This window comes from Symphalangus syndactylus, chromosome 5, assembly GCF_028878055.3.
Source record: "Symphalangus syndactylus isolate Jambi chromosome 5, NHGRI_mSymSyn1-v2.1_pri, whole genome shotgun sequence".
In the NCBI taxonomy this organism is placed as follows: domain Eukaryota; kingdom Metazoa; phylum Chordata; class Mammalia; order Primates; family Hylobatidae; genus Symphalangus; species Symphalangus syndactylus.
This window is the reverse complement of record NC_072427.2, coordinates 18,960,054-18,982,385: the sequence shown is the minus strand read 5'-3', so window position 1 is coordinate 18,982,385 and position 22,332 is coordinate 18,960,054. Positions and strand designations below refer to the sequence as shown.

Sequence of the window (22,332 nt, the reverse complement as noted above, 5' to 3'; positions counted from 1 at the left end):
TTTGTCTTGTTGTTTCTTATGTTTTTAGAAGTTCTTTTTATGTTAAGATTACTGACTCTTCTGGTGTGTTTTGCAAGTAAGTTACAAACTATTTTGGTACTTGCAAAAATTATACATATAAATTGTACATATTAAAATACATAATATTATACATTAAAAATTATACATATATTATATACATTTACATCATATTATAAATATATGATATAACATATATGTATTATATAGATTATATCATATATAATTATATACATTTATATATGTTCATATATCTCAAGATTTCGCCTATTGAATGTGGATTTTTGAGTCATTATTAATTGTTCCCATTTCTAGATCATAAAATAATTACTTCATACTTTATTCCATTATACGTTAGTTTTTAACATTTAAATCTTTGATTCGTTTTGGATTCTTTTTTGGTATATGGGATGAGGAATAGACCAATTTTCATTTTTTATTTTGTTATTCATATATTCCATTACCATTCATCAAGAAGTTCATCTTTCCCCCAGTAGTATGAAATGTTATGGTATTATAAATTTGATTTTTGTATATAAGTCTATTACTGGTTCTGTTCACAATGTTTTAATCAGAGAGATTTTAGCTATTTTTGCTTTTTGTTCTTGCAAATGTACTTTATAATTAACTTCTCTGGCTCCAGAAAAAAAAAACATATAAAAATTTTTCCTTTTAATTTGGTCCTATGATATTTATATATTAACTTTAAAATAATATATTTTAATGATGTTGAATGTTCCTTCCAGGAATATGATACATCTATTTGTCCAACTCTACTTCAGGAGTGTTTTATAATTTTTCTCATATAAATTTTGCCTGTTTTAAACTTTTTTTATGTTATTGATGGAGTCTTCCCTTTTCAATATATTTTTCAGGTCTATTTTTGAGTTAATCATTGTCTGTGTTGTAAGGCAGTAGTCCAACTTCATTCTTTTGCATTTAATATCCAGTTATCCTAGTATCTTTAGTTGGAAAGACTATTATTTCCCCCATTGAATTGCCCTAGCATCCTTGACAACAGTTGAGTCTAAATATGAGTTTACTTCTAAACTCTTCATTTTATTATTTTGATCTGTGTGACTATTCTTATGCCAGTACACATTTACTAACACTATGTAAATTTCTAAGTCAGAAAGTTTGACTCCTCTAACTTTGTTCTTCTTTTTCAAAATTGTTTTGGCTATTCTGGGTCCCTTGTATTTTCATAGCTGTTGCTTTTGAACATATAATTTGAAACCAATCAGTGTTTTAAATTCTAATATTTGCCTTATTAGAATTTTTAATTGTTCCATTTGGTTTCATCAAAGAATTAATTATGAACTTTCCCTCCTCTCTATTTCTTGTAACTCTACCTAATTTTCCCATCTCTCATTTCCATTACTAAGGTTTCGGATCAATGTTAAGTAATAGTTGTGATTGCATGAATCCTTGTAGCATTTCTGACTTCAATGAGAATTAAAGGCTTACTGTTAATTTTGACGTTGGTTATTAATTTTAGCAAAAATAACAATTTAGCAAATTGTTTCTCGTTAATTAAAACCTTTTAATCAGGAATGACTATGAAGGTGTCTCAAATTTCTGAGTCTTAATTTCCCTATGAAACTAGGGAATTGAAGCTAGGTTGGATCAGTGTCCAGTCAAACAAATGCTGGCTTTAGGGTTCAACACAAACCAGCTTTCCTAACTAACTCTGGAATATTGGACCCGTTAATTAATATTTCCAAGCCTAAATTCCTCATTGATGAAAAATTTTGACTGGTCATGCTTACCCTGCAGTGTTTTAGGGATTAAAGCTAATATAAGAAAATCACCTGGCATATAATAACCAAGAGACAGTAGCTTTTATTCGTTTTATAACCTATAATGTTTTTCTAGCTCTAAAATGCTATGGAGTACTCTGAACGTCTCTTTTCATACTCATATATGTAAGAAAACTAATTGCCAAATAATTACGCCCTAACTTGGAGTGGAAGTTTAAACCTCAGTAAAGGACAGACTGAATTATCCCAGTCAGATCCTTGACAGTTTCATTATGGAAGATAGATAACGCCACACAGCAATAAATATAAGAAAACTCAACAATGGAACCGAGATATGATTTTGTGTGCTATTCACATAACCCAACATCAAAATGAGTTGACTACTTGACATACATTCAGAGAGATCTTACGAGTTGGAAGGAACACTGGTGGGTGATGAATTTCATCTCAGACACAAAGTGTCACTATTCATTCTATGACTTTACTGTGACAAGTTTATCTTTTCATTTGTTATTCCCTTCCATCTATCCATCTCTTAAGATAATTAATAATCATTTACCATGAATTTAGTGATCTATGTACATGTCTCACGTCTCTTACTAGACTGAGCCATCCATGGGGTCAAGCACCATATGATATTCAAATCAGTGATTCCTGGTAAGTACAGAAGAATGAATAAATAGCTCTGTAGTTGAATGGATGAAAGAATGAACCGGCCGGGCGCAGTGGCTCACGCTTGTAATCCCAGCACTTTGGGAGGCCGAGGGGGGCGGATCACGAGGTCAGGAGATCGAGACCAAGGTGAAATCCCGTCTCTACTAAAAATACAAAAAAATCAGCCGGCGTGGTGGCAGGCGCCTGTAGTCCCAGCTACGCGGAGAGGCTGAGGCAGGAGAATGGCGTGAACCCGGGAGGCGGAGCTTGCAGTGAGCCGAGATTGCGCCACTGCACTCCAGCCTGGGCGACAGAGCGAGACTCCTTCTCAAAAAAAAAAAAAAAAAAAAGAATGAACCAATAAATTAACTAATTGGTTAATCAACCACCTTCCTGCTTTTTCCATTCCATTTGCATTCACTAGGTTTAAGTGTAAAGGAAAAAATTCATGTGCAATCATGTAAATAGGTATCTCAGGAATCACTTATGTTTCCCAGCAAGACCTTGCTCTAATATAACTGATGTCATTTCTAAGCACCTCATTTATTAATTAGTTTACCTACGCCACTTTGATTATGTTATCTTAAGGAGGTATACAAAGACTGAAGATATATATATATATATATACACACACACACACACAAACACACATATTTATATATGTATATTTATAAATACACATATATTTCTATTTTTTAGTGTAAATTATTTTTTCCTGGAATTTGTAGGTCACTAATCCAACTTGAATAACTAATTCATGGAAGGAACAGTACAAGGGACTCTTTCAGTGTCACAGGAGAAAGAACTGTTGGAGACCCACTGCTCACTCACTTTTTCTCCCCCAGACACCTGAGTACCCTCAAATCCTACCACAGTTTCTCCTAAGGCATGTTTGTCAGTGCGTTTACAGAGGTTCTAATTAATTCTTTGTAATTGCATAGTGTTTTCTGCCTCCATTTCTCACCGCTGTCCCAGCCTTGGAAACAAGATGTTCCACCTCTGGAGGCTGCCCTGGTAAAAAACCTATTAATAAATAATTAAGTTTGGAGACTCCTGCAGTGGTGAGTCATGGCTGGAGATCACGTGGAAGCTGTCTCCATGGTAACTCACCAACAGGAACTGCACTGTTCTATTTCTCTTCTTGTATATGTGGAGAGAGTGGAGGCAAAGGCGTAGATTAAAAAGAGATTTGTTTTATGTATGTTTCTTTTTGTTTTGAAAAAAAATCTGCCACTGAATTTAGAATTTGAGAAAGGCTATGTTTATGGCAAATGAAATGTGACCTTCAGCTGGGTGCAAAACCTTCTCACATCTCTCTTCCTTATCCCAAGCTCATCTGCTCCTTCTTCCAGATCTGTTACTGGCTCCTCCCTACCTTACTAGGTGTACTATTCCTTTCCATGAAGCTATTGCCATGTAGTCATTACTGTGCCACTGGCCCCTGCCAAATGCTTCTTCACTCACTTCTCTCCCCGTCTCTATTAACTTGCTTTTCAGTGTAAACTAAAATTATATAGAATGCAAAGAACACGGATTTCAGAGTAGGGTGGGTCCCCAGACTCTTCTCCTAACTAGCTATACGACTTAGAAAAGTTACTGGACCTCTGTCCATCTGTATCCGTGCCCATAAAATGCAAATAATAATCCCCCTGCAGGATTGTAGTGAAGTTACAGGAGGCAGCATAAAGTAGGCAATAAAAACATAGATTTTTACATCAGATTGGATTTGAATCTTCTCTTTGCCTTTTACTCACTTTCTCTTTTAGGGAAAGTTAATTTCTCTAAGTCTCAGTTCCTTACCTAAAAAGCCGATCAAACAATCACAGATTTATTTGAAACATTAACTTACAGGAAGGTATGTGAAAGCCTTTTGCAAAGTGGGAACACTTAATATATGCCCATTACAGTTTATTAAAGGATGTAGCATTATAGTTGGTGTGTAGGAAATAAAGCTATTTTTATGATGATGAGTTTATTGTGAGACAATGGTAACTTGACGTAAGGGTCTGATGGGTGGGGGTCAGCAGCTTGGGCACAACAGAGCGAAAGTCATTGAACCCTTGTGTCCTTGCCTAGATTGGCATTCAATTCTGCTTCAGATAGAACCTTTGACTTTCTATCCAGATCTAAGCTCAGACTCCTTCTTTGCAGAATCATGACCTAGGCCAATCTTATCCCAGCACTGAGGTCATTTGTTCTGGATATTCTGCATTTTCCTCCCTCCTGTGCTCTGTTCTGTGATCCAAGAGGCTGACACTTGCAGACTCTACCTCTTAAGCTTGCTTTCAGGTGGCTTCCAGGTGTATAAAACCAATAAAATAAACCCAATGAGAACTACACAATTATTTGATAGAAGCAAAGAGAACGAGGTCTGGAACCCACGAGATTCACTGGGCTTTCTGTTGGTACATCAAAGTTTAATAATAAATAGAAAACTAAGGCAACCTAATCAATACTGAACAACTGAGAACTTAGATCCTTCCATCATGAAGTCACGGATCATTCTCCCAAGCAAAGAATCTTGAAATGATGGCAGAGGGTGAAGGTAAAGAATGGCTGGTGTCGGAGGAAAGCTATGATAATTAACACAGGTCTTGGGACTAGCCATAGAAGTGATAATTATAGAAACCATGTACATTTCATGTTACCTGAGTTTTCCCATCTGTTCTTCCTACCTTAAATAAAAAATTCCAGAAGTGCCCATTAAATTTCAGGGAGATATGTGAGGGAATTGACACCATCCTATGAAAATATGGTAGCTGGTGAGACTTTTTCTCTCCTCTGTCTTGGGGGCAACTGTTTCTTTACTTAATAAAAAGCAAGAAAAAATGCTGAATGGCAAAACAGGGAGACTGAATAGGTTCTCCTATACTTATTCCACCTCTCACATCCCAAGTCTCTTCTTTCTCTGACCCACTCTGGGGCGAAGGAAGCCAATGCCTGCATACACCTTGCTGATGGTGTCAAGTTGGGTTTGGCCAATGGGATGCATCAGCAAGAGACTGAAGGGTGAAAGAAGACATAAGCAGAGGGGAAAGTGCTTCAGCTATGCCTGCCCTGCTCCTTCTGTAGCTGAGCATCTGTGGCAGATGCTGTGTCCTTCCATGACCACAGCTTTTGTGAGGCCACCTGCTGTGCTATGTTTTTAGATGCCACCCTATCTGTATTTGCTCTTTTACCCTGCCAATTCCTCTGCATGTGATCCCTTCATTGAAATCTTTCAGTTGAACCGAATTCTGCTTCCTACTGAGGCTGTTACTCACATTGAACCTATTCCTGGACCCCATTCATGTGTCAGTGCCTTCCATCTCTGCATTGCCTACACGTAGCTGGTTCTCCATAAAGGTTTGTTAAAATAAAATATTTTGTAGTTAGAGTGACTTAGGGTTATCTAAAAGGAGGTCAGCCAGAGGTCAGCTAGAACACAGACATAATTTGGCATGACCATAACTCCCATTTGCTAATCATATCTGTAGGTAAGCACTAAAATCTTGGTCTTTTTCATCTATCAATGTCACCGATCATTTAAAATCATTGATTTTAAGAAAAATCAAACACATTTAGAATGGTTCATCATTGTTGAGAACTATTCAAATTTTCTTCTTCAAATTGACTTGACATCTGTGGTTACCACCATAGGCAACAGTTAGCAGTGCCTTAGGAAGCAGACTGCAAGATAAGTCTAAAATAAGAAATAATTGCCTATTTATTTTGAAAAGTTTCTAAGCCAAGAAGAGTGGAAATAATGTCTCAAGATCCCCTGGAATCGCTGGCCCCCTAAGCAATGAGAATTGCTAACATAGAACTCTGCTCAATCCTAGAATCAATTCAGCAGGCTCCTCACAGGCAAGTTCTCTGCAGGCTGTTCTCTATTATTCCTTCCATGAGATATGATTTTTGTAGCCGCAGTTAATGTTCTATTCTGCCCTCTAGACATCACTTCCATCTTATCTGTGTCATATTAGTGCCTGTGAATCCTACAGGAGAGGACAACTTAAAAAACAAAATATAAAAAACAAACTGCCATAAGATCCCTAGTTTTTTTTCTTTTAATCTCCAAGAATATTTCATTTCCTGCATTGGGAAGCAACCTCATGTCTCTTTCTACTGTCTGGAGTTTTTAGTTTATCACTTCAGTCTTGGAAACTTATCAAGTCCCTGTGTTCTCTGCTGGGCAGAGTTTTAACCCAATTGATCTATTTCTTTATTCCACACATGTGCAGTCCTGTCTAATTCATTCTCCCATCTTGGCATTATCTGTGATTTCTGAGCTCTTCTATTGGTTTTCCATCCCTGTTAGCCACTGTGTAGTTTATAAACAGCTTGACTGAGGGGTTTCACTTAGAGTAATGTGGGTTCACCCCAAATGAATGCCTAGAAGCAGCAGATGAAATTTTAGTTCTCTGAAATGCAATGGATGTAAATTAGATTAATTGTCTCACTGACTCTGGGAACATCCAGGGATCTCATTTCCTGCCTAAGTCGTTGGAGCTTTCACGTTAACTTTTGGCAGGTAATGCGGTTGGGACCAGTCATTCATCACCAATAACTACTCTGAAAACACATCAGGTTAAAAACTGTGACAGGTAGATTGGGCTTTGCTTTCCAGCAAATCAAATTCCAGTAACCCAGCCCCTTTGTCCTTTTACTCTCTCCCCCTATCCCAGAAAGGTTTCCACATGTAAGCATGGGGTATGCAAGAGGTTCTTTCTCTTCTGCCATTACTCCAGGAAAGAAACAAGACCATGTACCTACAGGGTTCTCTCTTAAATAATGTACGATTTCAAGAAAAGAATGTCATGCTAGGCCATCATTTTTTTACTTATCCTAAGGTTTATAGAACCCACTTCAAACAGAGACAGGCATTATGGTAGTTTTGCGATTAAAAGCATGGAAAACAAAGGTCTGTATAAATATGTGCATATTCATGTTTACAGCAGCCTTAATTAGAATAGCCAAAAGCTGGAAATATCCATGTGCCCATCAACAGGTGAATGGATAAACCAATTGTGGTTGTATCTATATGATGAAATACTACTAAACAATAAAAAGAATATACTACAGATACACTGTGAATGTACCCTAAAGGAATTATGCTAAATGAAAGAAATCAGATAAAAAGGTACATACTATATGATTCCATCTATATAAAATTCTAGAAAATGTCAATGAGTCTATAGAGTCAGAAAGTAGATTAGCGGTTTTCTGGGATAGGCAAGTAGAAGAGATGACAAAGGAGGATGGGGGTTGTTGGTATGTATTCATCATCTTATTTTTGGTGATGGTCTCACAAGTATGTATGTATGTCAAATTAATGGATAAAGAAAATGTGGTACATATATACAATGGAGTACTATTCAGCCATAAAAAGAATGATATCCTATCATCTGCAACAATGTGGATGGAACTGGAGGTCATCAAGTGAAATAAGCCAGGCATAGAAAGACAAACATCACATGTTCTCACCTATTTGTGGGATCTATCAATTAAGACAGTTGAACTCATGGACACAGAGAGTAGAAGGATAGTTACCAGAGCCTGGGAAGGGTACTGAGGTGCTGGGATGGTGGTGGCAGGGATGGCTAATGGATACAAAAAAACAGAAAGAATGAATAAGATCTACTATTTGATAGCACAATAAGGTGACTATAGTCCACAGTAACTTAATTGTACATTTAAAAATAACTAAAATTGGATTGTTTGTAACACAAAGGATAAATGCTTGAGGTGACGGATATCTCATTCTGGAAGACATGGTTATTTCACATTGCATGCCTGTATCCAAACAGCTCATGTACCCCAGAAATATATATACCTACTATGTACCTACAAAAATTAAACATTTTTAAAAAACAGAAAACTCACCAAACTGTACACTTTTAAGAGTCAGTTTACTGAACGTCATTTATGTCTCAGTAAAAAATAAAAATTATAGAAAACTCCAGGGATCTGGAGTCAGGCTGCCTGGGATCAAATCTTGGTTCCAACACTCCTAAACTGTGTGATGCTGGCAACTTACCCAACTTCTTTATGTGTCTGTTTCCTCCATCGTGAAAGGGGAATGATATTAACCTAATTCTTGTATTTTTGTGTGTTTAATTTGTTGATCACGTGAAGCACTAAAAATAATGTCTAGCAAATAACAAGTCCTCAGTAGTGTTATTTTCATGTTTACAATGTGTCTGGCACAGTGTCTTGCAATTTACAGATGTTATCTCATTTAACCCCCAGATAATCCAGTGAGGTGCTCATGCTCATTACACAGAGCCAGAATCTGAAGTCTCATGTCATTGCCACAATGACAAAGCTGTAATTACTTTTCTGGCCTGTATGACTCCAAATCCCTCATGTTGTCTTTCCAATAAGTCATAAGTCCAGTCCAAGGCCCAGAATGATGTTTGTAATGTACTCTCTGCATCTTTGACATATCTATCCTTAGGAAAATGGAGAAAGAAAATGGAGATGCTGATGGCTCTGCTCAGCATTCCCTCTTGTGGGAGCTGTACATTTCTAGGTGGTGCTGGCCAAAGAGTTACCTGGCCTTGGTGGTAGGTACCTCCAACTAAACTCTCTGCAGATTTATTGAGAGAACTGAGTCCTATATGTAAGATTAATCTTCAAATAGGTCTTTCTTTCTCTCCTTCCTTCTCTTTTCTTCCTTCCTTTCCTTTCCTTTCACTCCTTCTCTTTTCTTCCTTTACATAAATGAGTACACAGATGAACAGATAGAGTGTGAGGCAAGAGTCTACATGAACCAGGGAACACAGAGCCCAGATCAGGGGTATTTCACATCCAGCAGCCTGCAGTTCATCAACCTTGCCCTCTACATTTATGTCTCAGACCTGCTCGCAGGAGGAGGTAATGTGATTAGAGTGGAAAGAGCACTGGACAAAGAAGGAGGGCAGCTAGAGACAGGTTCACATGACATCACTTTTATCCTCCCAACCCTGGACAAGTTCACTACATTTCTCTGAGTCTCAGAATTTTCTGTAAAACAGAAATAATAACCCTGCTTTGAACAGCACTTTCTAGTTTCATACAGTATGTTTGCATGCCTTGTTGCTTCTGTTTCTTGTAACAGGATAAGTATTACTGTGTTCAGTAATGGAAATGGAAGTTCTGAGAGGTTAAATTTTGCCTTTTAAAGCTAGTTAGTGGTAAAACGTTGATTAAAACTCAGCACGCAAGGCCACCTACCTTACAGAACTGAGGTGACAATCAAGAACACCAAATAGTGAGAACACTCTGTAAGTTGCAAATCATTTATTAATATAAAGATTTGGGGAGTTGCTGAGACACATCACAGAGGCCGCTGGCTTTGGAATTGGGCTTCTCAATTTCTGGATCCAGTTCTGTCACCAGATAACTTGGTGCTTTTGAAAAGTTGTAAAACTTGTATGGGACTCAGTTTCCTCATTTGTAGAATAAAATGATTTTTTTCTAGGTCATTACTAATATCTAATGATTTTTCTAAATAAAAAAAATATTTTCTTATGGTCACTTAAACAGCCTCTGTCCCATTAAATTCAGTAGAACCCTTCTAAAAGTGGTTTGGAAAAAGAAAAAAAAGCAAAAGAAGAATGTGGGGGTTAGGAGGTGACACTCAGAGAAGGGGTCTTGGAAGACATTAGGCCTATATAATAACTGATCATGTTTTAAGACTTCATTTTCTCTTTTTCATGCTGAATAACCATAATTACTGTGAGTACTCTTCACAATTTTTTTCAGAGCTTTAATGATTCCCATTGCTTTGTTCTAGATGTTCTCAAACTTTCTAAAGTGGACTCTTTCCATAAAAAAAGAAAAAGCTGAAGATGATGATTTGTCCTTCAAGGATAATTTGTCCACTCAGGATTTTATCTAAAAAGCTCTGGGAAGTTGGTCTGAGATGACAATCCAGTTAATATGATTACTGTAAATGTAAACCAAAAATTCAACCAGATGGTTTGTAGTCTAAGTAATTTAATTTGCCCATTTATTTATACTACTGAAATAATTTTCATAGTTTTCCAACTAGGTCCTTGCTAGAGTTCTTCATCCCTGGGGTCAGAGGGTGGGGAGAACCCATCACTCTTTATATTTACTCAAAAGCATTTTAATATTTTTTAGAAGATCATTATGTCAGAATTATCGTACAACTGGTATCCAGAGACTATGGCCTACATGACAAACCAGCTCACCACCTGATTTTGTAGGTAAAATTGTATTGGAAAACACTCTTGCTTGTGTGTTGTCTATAGCAGTGTTTGTACTATAATGGCAGAGTGGAAAAGTTGCAACTAAGACCATATGACCTACAGGCCTATGGTATTTTCTAACTGTATTTTCATAGGAAACGATTGCCAACCCCATCCTAGATGATAGGGGAACCATTCTGGTTCTCAACTTTAAATGTAAACACTAAAGGTTTAAAGGAATGGAAAAATATAGTTTGGTTCATTCTTACTTTTTACTTAGTTTATGACTTTTTTTTTTAAGTCAATCTGGACCAAGCGAATTCCAGGTACATAACAAAATCACCTTGAACCCAGCAAAAATAACTTATCACCTGAGACTTCTATAATATGGCTCTGTATTTGCCAATTGCTTTTGCCTCCATGGTCATTGAATTCTCACCAAAATGCTAACAGACATCAAATAACTAGAAGCTATTTCAAATCTAATTTGCTTTTATGCAAAGGAGATTAAATGAGGATCAGAGAAAGTGAATGACAACTGATAGCATTCTGATAGCAGGGACCTTTCTGTACCAAGGGGCTTTAATTTATTGTTTCATTCAATCCTCACAATAACATTACATAGCAAGAATTATTGTGTTTATTAGGCAGATAAATTAAGGAATTGAAAAAATCAGGAAAGTTGCTGAAAGTCCAATACTTATAAAATTAGCATATTTGTACTAAGTCAACGAGTCAAGTGCTGTTTTTGTTTGTTTGTTTGTTTTTTAATTGAGATGGAGTCTCACTCTCGCTGTCACCCAGGCTGGAGTGCAGTGGCTTGATCTTGGCTCACTGCAATCTCTGCCTTCTGGATTCAAGCAATTCTTGTGCCTCAGCCTCCCAAGTACCTGGGATTACAGGTGCATGCCAACATGCCGAGCTAATTTTTGTATTTTTAGTAGAAATGGGGTTTCACCATGTTAGCCAGGCTGCTCATGAACTCTTGACCTCAAATCATCTATCTGCCTTGGCCTCCCAAAGTGCTGGGATTACAGGCATAAGCCACCGCACCCAGCCAAGTGCTAAGTTTTAAAAACTTTTCTTTGGAGTTAGGGGTCTCACTATAGTGTCCAGGCTAGAGTTCAGTAGCTACTCATAGGCATGATCATAGCACACTATAGTCTCAAATTTCTGGCCTCAAGCAATCCTTCAATCTTAGCCTCCCAAGTAGCTGCAACTACAGGTTCAAGCCACTGTGCCAGGCCAACCACTAATTTTGTGGTTTGGTTGAATTTGTTTTTAGATCAAAAGACCTGAGATACTTATTTTTTCCCACACATGCAGAATTTAAAGGAGACCTAGAATGCAAATGGCATATGAGGCCATACCTGACACACCTCTAAGTACCGCTTAGGAGGCCATCTGGAGGACTGAGGGAAGATGCTGGGCTAAATGACAAAAAACTGCCATTTGGTAGTGCTCAAAGGCACATTCCAGGGGCTTGAAGTCTCCCTCTTACCTGTTTCCAAACTCCTTCATGCAGCTGAGGGCAATGAGTCTCTACATTTAGAATTATAGGATGGGAAGAACACTCTTACCAGTAGGCAACTGAAAATGGCCTACAGAACCCTAGAGAAGAGAACCTTATAACACCAAGCAATGTATTTATTGTGGGTGACTGACCATCTTCATGGCCAGGAAGCATGAACAGTAGAAATTGTTTTCTCAGTAGAGACCACTTACTCTACCCTATGGATCACTCTCTCATACTCAGTTGAGGATAAATCAGTCAGCAGGATAGAGAATCCTTCATTCCTTAAGGTCATGGTCATGTAACTGACAAAACATAAAACCTAATATTAGAACCAAACCATTTTTAACATTGTTACACCTGTGATCTAGCCAACAGACTAAGTAAGGGCTGATAAAGCCTGGGTCAAAAATAGATCTATGGAATCTATGGAGTTGCAGAAAAGAACAGACTGAGAAAGCAATTACATGTTTTCTAAATGGTGTGCAAAGGAAAGGAGTAAATCAAAGTTAATTATGACATACATTTTCAGGATAAACAGGCTTTGAAAGGTCACTGTGAGCAGCCAGGAAACTGAATACCATTAGGAAAAACAAATGCAAAGTTTTGATTATTTTAACAAGTCATTTTAATAAAGTTGACAAAGTAGAAATTAATCCCTATCTGCAGGCAGCCCCAAACCCTAATGAAAAACCCTGGCTGAATAGAGATGAAAAGGGTGTCTGACCCCAGAGAGATGCCCTCTGTCCATAAGAGGAAGCCATTATACAGAAGGTTGACAAGTGATTAAAAACTACAATGGTAGTGAGATATAGCTGAGATAAAGAACCATTTAAGTAAAATGTATAGAAACCATCAACTCCCAATATCTTAATCTCAGTAAAAAAAAAAAAATTCTCTTGCTGAAGCCTTATCAGTGGTACAGATTTTATTTAGCCTTAGGGGATGTGTAAGAAGTGATGCTGCACGCCCCACTTGGGGAAGGAAAACAAGTGTGGCCTTTCCATCTCTATTTCCTTAAACGTGCCCCAGTTATTGTATCGGGATCTCTGAATATTTTTCTAATGGCTTAATTCTCCCAGAATGCACCATTTGCATTTTTCCTAACTGTATTTTCTTCTTCCTATTTTCTTACCATGTTGTAAACCCTCTAGGTTCACTCTGCTAACCAAATCAGCATCCTTGTCAAATTTAATTAATACACCGTGTGCTTCCCCTTCCACATCATTAGGAAAGATGCTGAATAAGACAGGGTCCATGTCATCATCTTCCCAAAAGCCTGTCATTTCTAGTACCTTCCCTTTGCATGCAGCCAGCCAGTTCTCCTCTGCTGCAAATGTTCACTTCTAAGACGATTTAAATGCCCTGATGGGCTATCATTTTGTGAAGTGCTCTGTGCAATGTGTTAATCAAGTCAAGACCAGGGACATTCACTGTATTCTATTTGTCCACTCATTTGCTAATTAAAGCCAATAATGAAGTTAAAATTTATCTGTCTGGCAAGATTTCCTTCATTATTAGTGCTACAATTAGGTTTGTATTTCTTGTTCTCATTTAGGTGTTTACACACACACACACACACACACACACACACACATTGTTAAAATCTTAAAACCTGGGCATTTTCTACTTTACTGTTAAGAAAATCAAGTTCAATTTTGAGCCTACTAATCATAGATTATTATTCTGAAAGAATTGCCTAGCAGTCCAATGATTAATGTCTTACTTTTTTAATTCCAAGGGCAGTCAAAGCAGATCCTGGAGTTCTGGCCAGAGATTGGCTCTGGGTTGGGTTTTACAGGACTGGGTTAGGAGTAGAGGATTCCTGCTGAATACAACTCCAGTTTCCAAGGACAATCTAGCAACCCAAAGTCCACTGTGAAAAGCTGAAGTTTAAACAAAAGGGTAACAAAAATCTATCAAATCCAGAAGTGAGAAGCAAGAATAAAAGAAGGCTTTACAGAGGCCAACTGGTGATTAGAAATGGAATCCAAACAAGAGATCAAGAAGGTACTGAGTGAGAATGTCAAAATAATTTCCTTGAGCACTGGAACAGAACACTAAATTATTTTGAGAGATTCTGACTTAGCAGCTGGAGCTTGCTGACGAAATTAAAGGGTGGATAGAAACCACCAATCATTATCATCATCATCACCAACCCAGGAGGCAAGTATTTTTATTATAGAATGTGAGAATTTAGAACAGGAGGGGCTCTTGAAATAATCAACATCTCCTTTGGGTTCCAATCCTCCCGCATCTCATATGCTTCATTCTGCATTCACAGTGAAAGTGCTCCAGATGGAGACAATGACACTGGGGGATGTTCAGAGAAGTTTGGCACAGCTACAGCACAGAAGGGAGGTCCAAACTGATACAGCATATTGTGCAAGGACGGTGTCAAAGAGCTGAGACTTGAAGAGGTTAACAATGGCCAAAGAAGCAAGACCTTGTTCAATGTATGAGGAGGTTTTGACAGTATCCTAAGAACAATTGGAAGTCACTGAGGGTTTCAAGCAAGGCAATGACATAATTTTCTCTGCAGTTTGGAAAGCTGAGTCTGGAGGCAAGCTGCACACTGAGTGTGCAGTTGTAAGACTAGAGTCGGGAGACCCAAGAGGGATCTGTTGTAGGAGTCCCGGACGAAGTCAAACATGGCCTGAACTGAGTGATGGTAAGAAAAAATATTGTCATTTCCAACAGTGTCAGAAAGTGCACTAGACATAGAGGATAGATTAGAGGGAGATGGCAAAGGCTGCCCCCAGGTGCTCCACTTGAGCAATCAGGGCTGGTTCTACAATTCACTACATAGGGTATAACTGAGGAAAGTGGGTATGGGGGAAAGATTAATAAATTGGACAACGAATATAATAATAACCACATTTATTGAGGTTTATCTCTTTGTTGGTCACTTATGTGTTTCCAAATATTAATCTCATGGGATTTTCACACTGCAACTATGAGATGGGGGAAAAATAACTGAAGACACACAGTTGGTCAGGCATAGAGCCAGATTCTAAACCAAGCAGTCTGGCTGCAGAGCCTGGAGTTGGGCTGAGTCTACAATATGTCTACATGGAAGGGCCTCACAGGTCTCAATCTTAGGAGACAGGTCTAGACCAGTAGTTCTCAGTGTTTATAGTCTGAAGGGATTCATCAAAAAAAAAAAAACAGATGTTTTATTTCTGAACTTTAAGCATTATTTATTTAAACCTTCCATATAACAAATATTACGCTATAGGCACAGGAAAGAGCATGGAAAGAGCATTTGCTCCAATCCCTACCTCCTTAGCCATGTATTTCTCACTACAGCTCACTGCTTCTGCCCCAGTGAATAGCATCAGACAATTGGGAAAACACATAATGATCTTCTTTTTACCTGTGAGCCTTGAAACAGTACTCCTCTTTCCTTAATCTTGGATACATATGAGAATCACTCACATAGGATTTGAAAATGTAGATGCTTAGGCCCCACTCCAGATCTACTACATATGAATCACTGGGTTTTTATTGCTGCTGTTGCTGCTGTTGTTTACAGTTTAAGAAACATTTCAAGTGTGTAGCTGTGCAGTCAAGACTCACTGTCCCATAGACTAAAAACTCCTCTACAAGTGATAGTACTAAAGGCTAAAGTACTAAAGAATAAAAAAAAGGGGGGGGGGCGGGATTTGACAGAGTCTTCGATGAAATAGAACCCTCACTGTTTTACTTTTTATTTTAGGTTTAGGGGCACATGTACATGTTTATTATATAGGTAAATTGCATGTCACAGGGGTTTGGTGTACTCGTGATCTTGTCACATAGATAATAAGCATAATACCCAATAGGTAGTTTTTCGATTTTCACCCTCCTCCCACTCTCTACCCACAAGTAGGTCCCAGTGTCTGTTGTTCCCTTCTTTGTGCCCATGTGTACTCAATCTTTAGTTCTCACTTACATGTGTTTAGCTGTGATTCTACCCAAATCCTCATCTTGAATTGTAGTTCCCATTATCCCCACATGTCATGGGAAGGAGTCAGTGGGAGGTAATTGAATCATGGGGACTATTACCTCCATGTTGTTCTCATGACAGCAAGTGAATTCTCCTAAGATCTGATGGTTTTATAAGGGGTTTTCTTCCCCTTCACTCTGCACTTCTCCTTGCTGCCACCATGTGAAGGACATGTTTGCTTCCCCTTCTGCCATGATTGTGAGTTGCCTGAGGCCTCCCAAGCCCTGCAGAACGGTGAGTCAATAAAACCTCCTTCCTTTATAAATTACCCAGTCTCAGGTATTTTTTCATAGCAGCGTGAGAACAGACTAATACAGGAATGATATGGTTTGGCTGTGTCCCCACCTAAATGTTATCTTGAATTGTGGTTCCTATAATCCCCACATGTCATGGTGGGGGACCCAGTGAAAGATAAAGGAATCAAAGAAGCGGTTACTTCCATGCTGTTCTCATGACAGTGAGTGAGTTCTCATGATATCTGATGGTTTTATAAGAGGCATTTCCCCTACTTCGCTCTACAGTTCTCCTTGCTGCCACCATGTGAAGAAAGACGTGTTTGCTTTCCCTTCCACCATGATTGTAAGTTTCCTGAGGCCTCCCCAGTTATGCTGAACTGTGAGTCAATTAAACCTCTTTCCTTTATAAATTACCCAGTCTTGGGTATGTCTGTATTAGCAGCATGTGAACAGACTAATACATCCACTTATAAGTGAGAACATGTAGTGTTTGGTTTTCTGCCCTGTGTTGGTTCACCTAATAGCCTCTAGCTCCGTCCATCTTACTGCAAAAGACACAATCTCATTCTTTTTTATGGCTGTGTAGTATTCCATGGTATATACATACCACGTTTTCTTTATCTAGTCTACTACTGATGGGCATTTAGGTTGATTCCATGTCTTCACTACTGTGAATAGTGCTACAATAAACATAAACATGCATATGTCTTCATGGTAGAATGATTTCTATCACTTTGGATATATACCCAGTAATGGGGTTACTGGGTCAATTGGTAGTTCTGTTTTAAGTTCTTCGAGAAATCGTCAAACTGCTTTGCACAATGGCTGAACTCATTTACCTTCTCACTAGCAGTATATAAGTGTTCCCTTTTTTTCCACAACCTCACCAGTATATGTTATTTTTAAACTTTTGCTGCTGTTGTTCCTAGTTTATGAAGTATTTGAAGTATGCAGCTGCAGTCAAGACTCGCTGTCTCAGAAACTGAAAATACCTCTGAAAGTGTAAATACTAAAGAGAGAGAGAGCCAAACCACCAGGACTTGTTAGATTCCTAGAAGAAGTAGAACTTTCATTATTTAACATAGTTTATATTCCAGGCACTAAATGACATGCTTTGCATATCTTAATTAATTTCACCTTGAACAAGAAAGTAGCTTCAATAATTAGCATTTTATTAATGGGGAAACAGAGTCACAGTGAGATCAGAATTAGTTTCCATGGTGATATAATGGTAGACCCAGTCTAACTGCACTTTTTTACTACAGTAATTTTACAAAGATGCTCTCTCTCTCCTGCACCAATACCAGCTCAGATGCCTTTTTATTCTTACCAAAATGCTCTGTGGTCCAAGATAAATTGGTAGTACACTGGGAGGGAGAAGAATGAAGAAACTAAGGCAGATCAGATGGAAAGGCCAGTCTTATAGAAGTCCATTGAGAAAAGTACCAACTGAAAATTCTATCACCCACAAGTGCATCAGCATGCAGTTCTCAGGGATAGCTGTGCCTAATCCACCCTTATCTGAAACAAAAAGCCAAATCATTGTTTTAAGAGAAAGCTGTGTGTATAAGGTACAGTCTTGGGGAGCAAAGCAGAGAGCTGAGTCCATATAGGATTGGGGAAAGTATGGAGTTTCTGGACTGGAGGACTTAAGCAATTAGTGTGTAGGGATTGCTTGAACTTTAGCTGCGGAAGTTTAGGCACTCAAGTGAGGCTGGTTCTGATTGGCTGACTTTCAGAAATGCAGTCACTAGAACAAGGACGTTGCCAATTGACTGATTTCAGAAACATGGTATTGTCACTGATTGGCTTAGCCTTCAGAAGTTGGATTACTTGAGCTAGTTGTCACTGATCAATGAAGCATATTTAAGACCAGCTCTTATAGTTATTTTTGCCTTGGTAACAGAGCAAATTTTCCTAGGAGGATAGAAACTTTTATTTTCAAGAGTTGGTCAGAACATGCTGCTCCAAGATCCTCTGGTTAGGAGGCATGGCAAGGCAACTGGACCCTTAACTGACATTTATCGGGATTGAGCTACAACTAAGAAGGTATTGGTAGACTTAAAGTGCACCCTGAATGATCATCTCTAATCAGTATTTCCCTTAAGAGAATTATAGACTTACGGATTTCAGTCTAGTATTTATAAAATATTCCAGTTGAGTATTTATAAAAACTAAAGCAAACTTAAAAAAAAATCCAATTGAATCTGCCTGAATCTTTAAAGTCTTACTTTCTGTATTTATATTCTTTAAACACTTAGGGCTATTTGCTGTTGCTGTGCTTAACTCTTTTAATAAAGTGATCAGTTTTGGTTATAAAAGAAGATTATCAAGTGAGAAAGCCTGCTAATGTCAGCCAGTTTGTATACCTAGGGCAAAAGCCTAGCTGTGTGGATTATGAAGTCATAGCCAAACCTCCATTAGTCACCTGATGGCTGTCTCCAGTAAACTATCTATGTGGAATTAAAACTCTCATGAATGTGCTACTGTCATAATTAAGCTTAACCTCCATTATGACCATACCATCACAGAATCCTTCTCCATCCAATAAACTTCTCCCATACCCTTACACTCCATTTCCCCAACAAAAGAGAATCACCATTTCTGAGTGATATTGATTTTTTACATCATGGGTAGTGAAGACAAATAGCCCTGGTGTACATTTGGTTTTGGCTATTTCTACACAGTACTTAAACAACTGGCTTGTTCTTATAATTCAGTGAAAACCAAATATCAGACCTACTTTCATAGAATTGTATGTATCACATAAACAGTTTAATTTTTTACATTTCATTTTATTTTAAACTTTTCAGCTGGCTGCTTCTGTGTTAATGCAAAGATGCAAACTTTATTAGTCTTCATTTGTTCCAATTGAGTTACAGTCTGAGACTATCTGAATGACTCCAACAATCTGAATATTTTTTCAGTCAATTCAGTTATTTCCGTCATGAGGCCAGCCAGGCGCTAAGCTGTCTGATAACCATTCAGCTCCTTTCAGTCACTAGGCTGATGCCATTAAGATTGCCTTGGCTGTTTGAATGAAATATCACCACGCATTCTGAAGCATCCATTTGCAATATGATGATACGGTGTTGGATAGCATGGTTCTCTCCCTTAGTTTCTCCTTTTACACAATTATGGCATGAATCTCAGGGCAGTAGGGGCTTTTACAAATGAAATTACACAACGCACTTGTCTTAGTGTATCTGGGCTGCTGTAACAAAAATACCATAGACTGGGCAATTTACAAACAACATACATTTTTGCTCACAGTTCTGGAAGCTGGGAAGTCCAAGAACAAGGCATCAACAGATTCATTGTGTGGTGAGGACTCACTCTCTGCTGTGAACATGGTGCCTTCTAGCTGTAACCTTATATGGCAGAAAGAGCAAACAAGCTCACTGAAACCTGTTTTTATAAGAGCATTAATTCCCTTCATGAGGGCAGCACTCTTATGGCCTAATCATCTCCCAAAGCCTCCACCTCTTAATACCATCACACTGGGGATTAGGTTTCAACACATGAATTGTGGAAGTGGGGTGAGGGGAGGGACACAAACATTCAACCCATAGAAGCACTTTATAAATTTAAAATGAAAAAAACACACTGTAAAAATTTCAAAGAACCTTCCAATGTGTCTTTATCTATTTTGATCTTCTTGAAGGGGTGTCCCTTCTCCGTGGTGAGCACCTCCCCTGGTGTTCATAATCCCAGTCATTCTAACTTCTTTTGAGTCACTTGTCTATCTATTAGGCCCTCTCTTTGACTTCTGTTATCTCTTATCCGTTGGCTTCTTCCTCTTTGCCTATAATTGTCCTCAAACTCCCATTTTGCCATCCTCCCCTCTCCTTTGCTTCCTCTGTTTGTCATTTCCTAGTTACACTCCAATACCTGGTTTCTGCAGCCATCACCTTCCTAGATCTTATCAACATTCTAAGTGCCAAATACAAAGACACTTGCCAGGCTACAACTTGCATGATTTCATGTTAATATTTGACCAGCCTCCCCACTCCAACTTTCTCTTCTCTTAGCTTCTATAACTTACCCTTTGGTTTCTCTTATTGCCTCTCTGCCCCCTCCCTCTCAGGCCCCTCTGCTTCTTTCTTGGCATTCAATGTGCATGTTCCTCGTTTCTCATGCTTAAAAGTCCTGTCTTCTCTTCCTAATCTTTCTCACTCCATGCCTTGAAGTGACCCTTTAACATGAATGATTCCCAAATCAGGAGCTCCAGTCTAAACTCTCTCTTGAGCAACAGGTTCACGTGTACACCTGGCTGCTACCCATTCTTAGATGCAGATTCAGAAAGCACAATGATTTCAAAATATACAGGGTCAAACCTACATCCCCACCTACCCTCCAAAATCAAGCTCTCCTACCATACTCCCTCATTTCAGTAGTGACACCAAGATTCACCTTGTCACAAGGTTAGAAATACTGTAGATACAAGATGTCTTCCTCTTGCTTAAATCCTAAAGTCATATTGGCCACGAAGTCCAGTGACTTTTAGTCTCTGTTCCAACAGCTATCCCCTTGGTTCAGGCTCTCACCATCTTGCTAGGCCCCAGTGTGAATTCCTAACTGGATACCCTAACCCCAGGGCCTCTCCTCTCAGTCCCACCACAGTGAGTTAAATCTTGTCACTGCCCTGCTTAAAATTCTTCAGTGGCATCTCATTTCTTTTTTCAGGAGGTTATAAGCTATTTTTAGCAGTGTGACCTTTCTCTTCAAATATATTCTTACATAGAACTCTATTGTGTGAAGCAGAGATACTCTGTGAGGTTCTGGATTTGGTGGATCTTAAGGGACCAGGATCCTCCCCTGCTCAGTCACTCTCTCTCTCTGCCAGATAGAGGCCCATGAGGCAGCTCCATAATGAAGGACTGACTGCAAATCATTGATGGAATAAAGTCCAAATGATGTGAATTGATATATCAGGGTATTGAGAGAGAATGACTATGACTACTACTATCACTCTCACAGCTACCTTGGCAGCTGGAACTAGAATTCTACTTACAGAGGACACAGGCTTTGAGAAAATACCTATTAAATCCTGGTGAGAAGTTGTGTTTGCCAAGGCTTAGGCCCTGGCTATTGCCAAGTTTTGTGAGAGAGGAAAGCATCTCATCTGCCCTAAAAATGAAGAAGGATTTCTATGTTTCTTTGAGGAGGAAAAGGCCAAATGACAAAAGAGGTTATATGAGAGAGAAACAGGAGAGAGAAAGCAGAGAAGAATATCAAGGTGGAAGTAGCATGGGAAAAAATATTTTAAAAGGTACAATCCCGATGGCAGTGTCTGAAAAGGGAGTTCAGAGAATAGCGATATCCAAGATGTTTTTAGAGATTTGGGAGTTGTTGTTTGTTATGTTTTGCTGCACATTACGTAACAGAAACCCTCCCTATGACCCACAGTGTTGAGTAATATGCTTTTGAAGGACTTTGTGAGTGTATTATCTTTGGAAAGTGTAAAGGGCTGACTTTTGCATCTAGACCAACGGAGGGTAAAAGAAATAATACAGATACAGAAAGTATGAGTACAATGGGCCTGGGAGAATAGCAGCCCCAGATATTTGCAGAAAATGTAGGAAAGAATGAGGTAAGGGGTGGAGGCAAGATGGCCGAATAGGAACAGCTCTGGTCTACAGCTCCCAGCGTGAATGACGCAGAAGACAGGTGATTTCTGCATTTCCATCTGAGGTACTGGGTTCATCTCACTAGGGAGTGCCAAAGAGTGGGTGCAGGACAGTCGGTTTAGTGCACCGTGCGCGAGCCGAGCCAAAGCACAGCGAGGCATTGCCTCACTCGGGAAGCACAAGGGGTCAGGGTGTTCCCTTTCCTAGTCAAAGAAAGGGGTGACAGATGGCACCTGGAAAATCGGGTAACTCCCACCCTAATACTGCACTTTTCCAATGGGCTTGGAAAATGGCACACCAGGAGATTGTGTCCCACACCTGGCTTGGAGAGTCCTACGCCCACGGAGTCTCGCTGA

General features: G+C 38.8%; 1 long non-coding RNA gene across 1 annotated transcript in view; it reads right to left on the bottom strand.

The window, feature by feature from the left end:
- The window catches only part of LOC134736699 (uncharacterized), a 73,638-nt gene that overhangs the window by 38,464 nt on the left and 12,842 nt on the right, over positions 1-22,332 (bottom strand). The window lies entirely within an intron of this gene.